The 9,238-nt window shown below is 45.1% G+C and overlaps 1 non-coding gene across 1 annotated transcript; it reads left to right on the top strand.

Moving 5' to 3' along the window:
• The first annotated feature begins 2,050 nt into the window (after window positions 1-2,050).
• On the top strand, window positions 2,051-2,124 carry TRNAM-CAU. Its single transcript has one exon. It is a non-coding gene; the product is annotated as a tRNA-Met (tRNA).
• Window positions 2,125-9,238: the final 7,114 nt, after the last annotated feature.

The following is a 9,238-nucleotide window of genomic DNA, read 5'->3' as shown; positions in this document are numbered from 1 at the left end:
TGCGCCGGCCCAGGACACAATTGGGGATGTGCCTGGCGCTCGGGTGCTAGTCCTATCGAGTGGAGGGGGTGAAGCCGGGGAGGCAAACGTGACCCCCTCCACTAGTCGTGCCCCGACCAAGAAAACAGTGGCAAAACCGGTAACATCCAGAGGGGTTCGCCTCCGCAACCGTATAATCTGATGCGATACTTATTTTGGAACATTAGGGGTTGCGGCCACTCTGGTAGACACACCTAGCTTAGAGAGTACATTGCTCGTGAACATATCGATATCGTTGTGCTTCAAGAGACTATCAAAGTTGCCTTCACCTTTAGGGAACTTGCGGCCTTAGACCTCCTCCAGTGTTTCTTGTGGGGATGGTTCCCCTCCTGCGGTCACTCGGGCGGGCTTCTTTTGGGATGTAATCGTGATTTTTGTGATGTTGTAAGCTGGGAATCGAGTTCTTTCTTTATTTCGCCTATGATTAAGCACCGTGTGTCCTTAGCTATCTGGGCGATAGTGTGTGTGTACGGCCCGGCTGACCACTCGCGTGCGGCGGAATTTTTGGGCAAAATTCAAGCACCGGTTGGGACCAAGCAAGTCGCGAACATCCCCATCGTTCTTGGGGGTGATTTCAACCTTATATGCTCGGGGGCTGATAAGAATTCCAGTAACATTGAGTAGCCAAGGGTGGCGATGTTCAATAATGCAATTGCGGTTTCCGCACTACGGGAAATTTCTAGGGCTGGCGCTAGATATACTTGGACTAACAAACAGGTAGCCCCGGTTCGTAGCATTCTTGATCGCATTTTCGTTTCGACTGATTGGGAAGTTTTATTCCCCATGTGCACGCTAGTAGCGGAAACTCGAATCGGGTCGGATCACATCCCACTTATCTTGGCCTCATGGGAGGACATGATCAAGCGTAGCCCGCGGTTTTACTTCGAGACTGGCTGGTTCGATGTTGACGGTTTTGTCCCTCTAATCATTGCTCGCTGGGAGCAAGCGATGGTCATGGTCGGCCGGCCCAGGGGGGCGATGGATCTATGGATCTCAGCGGCTGGTGTCTTGCGTGGCTTCATCTACGGATGGGGGGCAAATCATGGTAGTGCGTCGAAGCGAGCAAGAGAAGCTCTCATTGAAGAAATCAAGTCCCTCGATGCACAAGCTGATACCAGATCCTTCTCGAAGGCTGAGTGAGCCAATCATTACGCCCTAGAAAACCAGGTGCTCTCCATCCTCAGGGAAGAGGAGGAATATTGGCGTCGTAGGTGCGGCGTCAAGTGGATCACCAAGGGAGACACTGACACGGGTTATTTTCATGCCTATGCCAATGGGCATAAATGGAAATGCTCGATCCTACATCTCCAATCCGAGCAAGGGGTGCTAGTAAGCTAAGCGGATATCTCGGCCCACATTTACGAGTTCTTCCTCAACCTGTTGGGAATAGCGGAGGAGAAACCCCTTCGTATGCGAGCAGACTTTTGGGGAGACGACGCTCGGGTTTCTCAGGCCAAAAACGACCTTCTGGCCTTGTCCTTTTCCATAGAGGAAATTGATAGTGTTGTCGGTTCGATGAAGATAGATACTGCCCCGGGTCCAGATGGCTGGCCGGTGGCTTTCTCCCATCGCTTTTGGCCCATGCTCAAAGAGCTCTTTTACAACATTATAAATGGTTTTGCGTTAGTCACGGTAGACATCTCGCGCCTCAACATTGGGGTCATTAGTTCAATCCCCAAGGTCAAAGGGGCTGACACAATCAAACTATACCGTCCTATCACCCTCATTAATGTGCCTTTCAAAATTGGCGCAAAGGCCTATGCGACGAGGCTTGCCCCTGTTGCGCAAAGAGTAATCAACCGAAGTCAGTCGGCTTTTCTCAAAGGCCGCAATATCCTCGAGGGGCCGGTGTTGCTTCAGGAGATAGTTCACAAGTTAAAGCGAACCCGGCAGTCGGCTGTGCTCCTCAAGCTGGACTTCGAAAAAGCCTACGACCGAGTGAACTATTTTGGTAGACATGTTAGAGGCTTGTATTCAAGCCTTTTTTGTCCACCAATTTCTGGTACTCCAGAGCGGAGTAGAGCAGTTTGGTAGCTCACGAGGCTCATAACCTTGAGGTCACGGGTTCGATTCCCGTCTCCGCACTTAGCAGTCTGTATAAAAGGACTATGCTATTTCTCTAGATATGGAATTGCCACGACATGGTCATTCTTATTAGCGACAATTATTGCAGTAGGATAGTGGCTAGGAGGATTTGAAAGGCATTATGGCTATCTCCTACGCTTGTAGTCATTTATCATTCAATTAGTGAAGCATAAATTCATTCGATCTCCCGATATTAATATTAATCAAATTAGCAAGCATCTTTTTTTAGAAAGAAAGACCTATTAAATTTTATGGCCACTTCAAGATTACCATCTGGGGAGGTCCGTTTAGTATCCCAAAACTGCTTAGCAACAGTCGGACAAGTGGGTAATGTTGGGATGAACCAAAAAAGTTTGGGTAGAGCTGGATCTAAGTGTCAATGCCCCGAAAACCCAAGGTTTCCTCCGCAAGGTTCATCCACGGAGGGTGAGTCAGGGCCTAAGATCAGGCCGAAAGGCGTAGTCGATGGATAACAGGGTCAATAAATTCCAAAATCCATTTCGCCTCCCAGTAGCTACGACCGTTTTTTTAATTGGTACTGTAGTGTTTGGTTTCTTGGAGTTATCGTGTCATTAGCCTAGGATTTACCCTTTTAACCGTAGGTATTCTTTGTGGAGTAGTATGGGCTAATGATCTTGTTCTATCTGAGAGTATCCATTCATTCGATACTCGTCTGCTTCTAGTTCGATTTTCTGTAATCGAATCCGAGCTTTTTTGAGTTGCTCAATGATGATAGTTGGAGTCGGCGGCTCTCCTAGGCTTCCCTCATCTGGGATCCCTGGGGAGAGCCAAAAAAGGATCTTTCGTGTATAATCCTGCATCGCGAGGTCCTGGACTGAAAGGGATTCGAGTGAGGTTTCGTTCATCGTGTTATGCATCTGGTTTCCGGAGGCCAGACAGCGGTGTCAATCAACGGAGAAGTTGGGAACTTCTTCCGCAACAAGCCCGGGCTTAGGCAAGGCAACCCCTCCTCCCCCCTAATCTTTAACCTAGTTGCGGACGCCCTCTCGGCCATGATTAATAAGGCCAAGGGGGCTGGTCACATCCATGGTGTCGTTCCACACCTCATTCCTGGAGGGGTCACGCACCTTCAATATGCGGAAGACACCATGTTGCTCTTCGAGCCGGATGACCTTAGTATAGCCTCGACCAAGCTCATTCTTCTTGCTTTTGAGATTGTCTTTGGCCTCTAGATCAACTTTCTCAAGAGCGAGGTGATAGCCATTGGGATGGCCGAACCTCTCGCGATTCGTGTTGCCAACCTTCTTAACTATAAGTTTGGGAGCTTTCCGTTTAAGTACTTGGGCCTTCCCATCTCAGATAAACACATATCTATCCATGAGTGGGAACCCTTGTATGGCAAGGTGGCGAACCGGGCCAGTCCATGGCGTGGTCAGTTTATGTCTTTGGCCGCTAGGCTCATTCTGACAAATACCAGCCTCTCCTCCTTGCCCATGTTTACAACGGGCATGTTTCTCCTGACAGATGGTGTCCACGCCAAGCTTGATACCCCTCAATCTAAGTTCTTTTGGGAAGGAACTGGGTCCAAACAGAAGTATCACTTAATTAAGTGGGCTGCATTATGTCGTCCAGAGAAATTTGGCGGCCTAGGGATCCTCAATTCCAAACTTATGAACATTGCCCTTCTTTCCAAGTGGCTCTGGAAACTTGCCCAAAACGAGTAGGGACTCTGGGCGGACATCCTTAGAGCGAAATATTTCCCCGACGGGAATTTCCTAACTTCGAATGCTAAAGGATCGAAATTCTTGAATGGGATCCAGGTTGTCAAACTGGCCTTTGCGTTAGGAGCTAAGCTTAGTGTTAACGATGGCAAGTCCACGCGATTTTGGTTAGACCACTGGCTCCATGGGTGTTAGAATCATTACTATGTAATCTAGATTAGTGACTCTAGTACAAGTGGGAGACCGAAGGAAATATGCCCTAGAGGCAATAATAAAGTTATTATTTATTTCCATGAGCAAAACATGATCAACACTAAAGCTTCATGGGTGTTAGAATCATTACTATGTAATCTAGATTATTGACTCTAGTGCAAGTGGGAGACTGAAAGAAATATGCCCTAGAGGCAATAATAAAGTTATTATTTATTTCCTTAATTCATGATAAATGTTTATTATTCATGCTAGAATTGTATTAACCGGAAACTTAGTACATGTGTGAATACATAGACAAAACATATAGTCCCTAGTATGCCTCTACTTGACTAGCTCGTTAATCAAAGATGGTTATGTTTCCTAACCATAGACATGTGTTGTCATTTGATGAATGGGATCACATCATTAGGAGAATTATGTGATGGGCATGACCCATCCGTTAGCTTAGCATTATGATCGTGTTAGTTTCATTGCTACTGCTTTCTCCATGACTTATATAAGTTCCTCGGACTATGAGATTATGCAACTCCCAAATACCGGAGGAACACTTTGTGTGCTACCAAACGTCACAACGTAAAAGGGTGATTATAAAGGTGCTCTACATGTGTCTCCAAAGGTGTTTGTTGGGTTGGCATAGATCAAGATTAGGATTTGCCACTCCGTGTTTCAGAGAGGTATCTCTGGGCCCTCTCGGTAATACTCATCACTATAAGCCTTGCAAGCATTGTGACTAATGAGTTAGATGCGGTATGAAGTATTACGGAATGAGTAAAGAGACTTGCTGGTAACGAGATTGAACTAGGTATTGAGATACCGACGATCGAGTCTCGGGCAAGTAACATACCGATGACAAAGGGAACAACGTATGTTGTTATGCTGTTTGACCGATAAAGATCTTCGTAGAATATGTTGGAACCAATATGAGCATCCAGGTTCCGCTATTGGTTATTGACCGGAGACGTGTCTCGGTCATGTCTACATAGTTCTCGAACCCGTAGGGTCCGCACGCTTAACGTTCGATGATGATTGGTATTATGAGTTTATGTGTTTTGATGTACCGAATGTAGTTTGGAGTTCCGGATGTGATCACAGACATGACGAGGAGTCTCGAAATGGTCGAGACATAAAGATTGATATATTGGACGACTATGTTTGGACATCGGAATGGTTCCGGATGAGTTCGGGCATTTACGGGAGTACCGTGGGGTTACCGGAACCCCCCGGGGAGTGTATGGGCCTTATTGGGTTTTAGTGGGAGAGAGGATGAGGCAGACAGGTGGAGGGCACCTCCCCCCAAGCCCAATCTGAATTGGGTGGGGGCGGCCCCCCTTTCCTTCCCTCTCTCTCCCCCTTCCTTCCTCTCCTACTCCAACTTGGGAAAGAGAAATCCTACTCCCGCTAGGAGTAGGACTCCCCCCTTGGACGCACCATAGAGGGCTAGCCCTTCCCTCCTCCACTCCTTTATATACGCGGGAGGGGGGCACCCCTTAGACACAAGTTGACAATTTTTTTTAGCCGTGTGCGGTGCCCCCCTCCACACTTATACACCTCGGTCATATCGTCTTAGTGCTTAGGCAAAGCCCTGCGTCGGTAACTTCATCATCACCGTCATCATGCCGTCGTGCTGATGAAACTCTCCCTCGGCCTCAACTGGATCAAGAGTACGAGGGACGTCTCCGAGCTGAACGTGTGCTGAACGCAGAGATGTCGTACGTTCGGTGCTTGGATCGGTTGGATCGCGAAGACGTTTGACTACATCAACCGCGTTAACTAAATGCTTCCGCTTTCGGTCTACGAGGGTACGTGGACAAACTCTCCCCTCTCGTTTCTATGCATCACATAGATAGATCTTGCTTGATCGTAGGAATTTTTTTGAAATTACCGCATTCCCAACAGTGGCATCCGAGCTAGGTCTATGCGTAGATGTTATATGCACGAGTAGAACACAAAGACTTGTGGTCGATAATAGTCATACTTCTTACTAGCATGTCATACTTTGATTCGGCGGTATTGTTGGATGAAGCGGCTCAGACCGACATTACGCGTACACTTAGGCAAGACTGGTTCTACCAACGTGTTTTGCACATAGGTGGTTGGTGAGTGTGTGTTTCTCCAACTTTAGTTGAATCGAGTGTGGCTACGCCCGATCCATGTTGAAGGTTAAAACAACAAACTTGACAAAAAATCGTTGTGGTTTTGATGCGTAGGTAAGAACGGTTCTTGCTAGAAGCCAGTAGCAGCCACGTAAAACTTGCAACAACAAAGTAGAGGACGTCTAACTTGTTTTTGCAGGGCTTGCTGTGATGTGATATGGTCAAGCATGATGTGATATAAATTGTTGTATGAGATGATCATGTTTTGTAACAAAGTTATCGGCAACTGGCAGGAGCCATATGGTTGTCGCTTTCTTGTATGCAACGAAACAATCGCCATGTAATTGTTTTACTTGATCACTAAGAGATAGCGATAGTCGTAGTAACAATAGTTGGCGAGACGACGACATGCTACCATGGAGATCAAGGTGTCGCGCTGGTGACGTTGGAGATCATGACGATGCTCCGGTGATGGAGATCATGAGCACAAGATAATGATGGCCATATCATGTCACATATTTTGATTGCATGTGATGTTTATCCTTTATGCCTCTTATTTTGCTTAGAACGTCGGTAGTATTATAAGATGATCCCTTACTAAATTTCAAGGTACAAGTGTTCTCCCTGAGTATGCACCGTTCCTACAGTTCGTCGTGCCGAGACACCATGTGATGATCGGGTGTGATAAGCTCTACGTTCACATACAACGGGTGCAAGCCAGTTTTGCACATGCAAAATACTCGAGTTAAACTTGACGAGCCTAGCATATGCAGATATGGCCTCGGAACACTGATACCGAAAGGTCGAGCGTGAATCATATAGTAGATATGATCAACATAGTGATGTTCACCATTGAAAACTACTCCATCTCACGTGATGATCGGACGTGGTTTAGTTGATTTGGATCACGTGATCACTTAGATGATTAGAGGGATGTCTACCTAAGTGGGAGTTCTTAAGTAATATGATTAATTGAACTTTAATTTATCATGAACTTAGTACCTGATAGTATTTTTCATGTCTATGTTGTTGTAGATCAATGGCCCGTGGTACCGTTCCTTTGAATTTTAATGCGTTCCTAGAGAAAGCTAAGTTGAAAGATGATGGCAGCAACTACACAGACTGGGCCCGTAACATGAGGATTATCCTCATTACTGCATAGAAGAATTACTTCTTGGAAGCACCATTGGGTGTGAGGCCTGCTGTAGATGCTACTGATGACGTTAAGAACGTCTGGCAGAGCAAAGATGATGACTACTCGATAGTTCAATGTGCCATGCTTTACGGCTTAGAGTCGGGACTTCAAAGACGTTTTGAACGTCATGGAGCATATGAGATGTTCCAAGAGTTGAAGTTAATATTTCCAGCAAATGCCCGAGTTGAGAGATATGAAGTCTCCAACAAGTTCTACAACTGTAAAATGGAGGAGAATAGTTGTGTCGGTGAACACATACTCAAAATGTCTGGGTATCATAATCACTTGACTTAGATGGGAGTTGATCTTCGAGTTGATTGTGTCATTGACAGAGTTCTTCAATCACTACCACCAAGCTATAAAGGCTTCATGATGAACTATAATATGCAAGGGATGAACAAGACTATTCCCGAGCTCTTCGCAATGCTAAAGGCCACGGAGGTAGAAATCAAAAAGGAGCATCAAGTGTTAATGGTCAATAAGACCACTAGTTTCAAGAAAAGGGGCAAAGGGAAGAAAGGGAACTTCAAGAAGAATGGCAAAAAGGTTGCTGCTCAAGAGAAGAAACCCAAGTTTGGACCTAAGCCTGAAACTGAGTGCTTCTACTGCAAAGGGACTGGTCACTGGAAGCAGATCTGCCCCAAGTATTTGGCGAATAAGAAGGATGGCAAAGTGAAAGGTATATTTGATATACATGTTATTGATGTGTACTTAACTAATGCTCACAGTAGCGCCTGGGTATTTGATATTGGTTTTGTTGCTCATATTTGCAACTCGAAACAGGGGCTACGAATTAAGCGAAGATTGCCTAAGGACGAGGTAACGATGCGCGTGCGAAATGGTTCCAAAGTCGATGTGATCGCGGTCAGTACGCTACCTCTACATCTACCATCGGGATTAGTTTTAGACCTGAATAATTGTTATTTGATGCCAGCGTTGAGCATGAACATTATATCTTGATCTTGTCTAATGCGAGACAGTTATTCATTTAAATCATAGAATAATGGTTGTTCTATTTATATGAGTAATATCTTTTATGGTCATGCACCCCTTCCGAGTGGTCTATTTTTGTTGAATCTCGATAGTAGTAATACACATATTCATAGTGTTCAAGCCAAAAGATTGAAGTTTAATAATGATAGTGCAACTTATTTGTGGCACTACCATTTGGGTCATATCGGTGTAAAGCGCATGAAGAAACTCCATGCTGATGGCCTTTTGGAATCACTTGATTATGAATCACTTGGTGCTTGCGAACCGTGCCTTATGGGCAAGATGACTAAAACTCCGTTATCTGGAACAATGGAATGAGCTACTGACTTATTGGAAATAATACATACCAATGTATGCGGTCCAATGAGTATTGATGCTCGTGGTGGGTATCGTTATTTTCTTACCTTCACAGATGATTTGAGCAGATATGGTTATATCTACTTAATGAAGCATAAGTCTAAAATATTTGAAAAGTTCAAAGAATTTCATAGTGAAGTAGAAAATCATTGTAACAAGAAAATAAAGTTTCTACGATCTGATCGTGGAGGAGAATATTTGACTTATGAGTTTGGTCTAAGTTTGAAAAAACATGGGATAGTTTCACAATTAACGCCACCTGGAACACCACAGCGAAATGGTGTGTCCGAACATCGTAATCGTACTTTATTAGATATGGTGCGATCTATGATGTCTCTTACTGATTTACCGCTATCATTTTGGGGTTATGCTTTAGAGACAACTGCATTCACTTTAAATAGGGCACCATCAAAATCCGTTGAGATGGCGCCTTATGAACCGTGGTTTGGCAAGAAACCAAAGTTGTTGTTTTTTAAAGTTTGGGGCTACGATGCTTATGTGAAAAAGCTTCAACCTAATAAGCTCGAACCCAAATCGGAGAAGTGCGTCTTCATAGGATACCCAAAGGAAACAGTTGGGTA

Source organism: Triticum dicoccoides, chromosome 2B (genome assembly GCF_002162155.2).
Source record: "Triticum dicoccoides isolate Atlit2015 ecotype Zavitan chromosome 2B, WEW_v2.0, whole genome shotgun sequence".
Taxonomy (NCBI): Eukaryota; Viridiplantae; Streptophyta; class Magnoliopsida; order Poales; family Poaceae; genus Triticum; species Triticum dicoccoides.
Note: the sequence above shows the minus strand (reverse complement) of the source record. Positions and strands in the feature narration are given on the sequence as shown.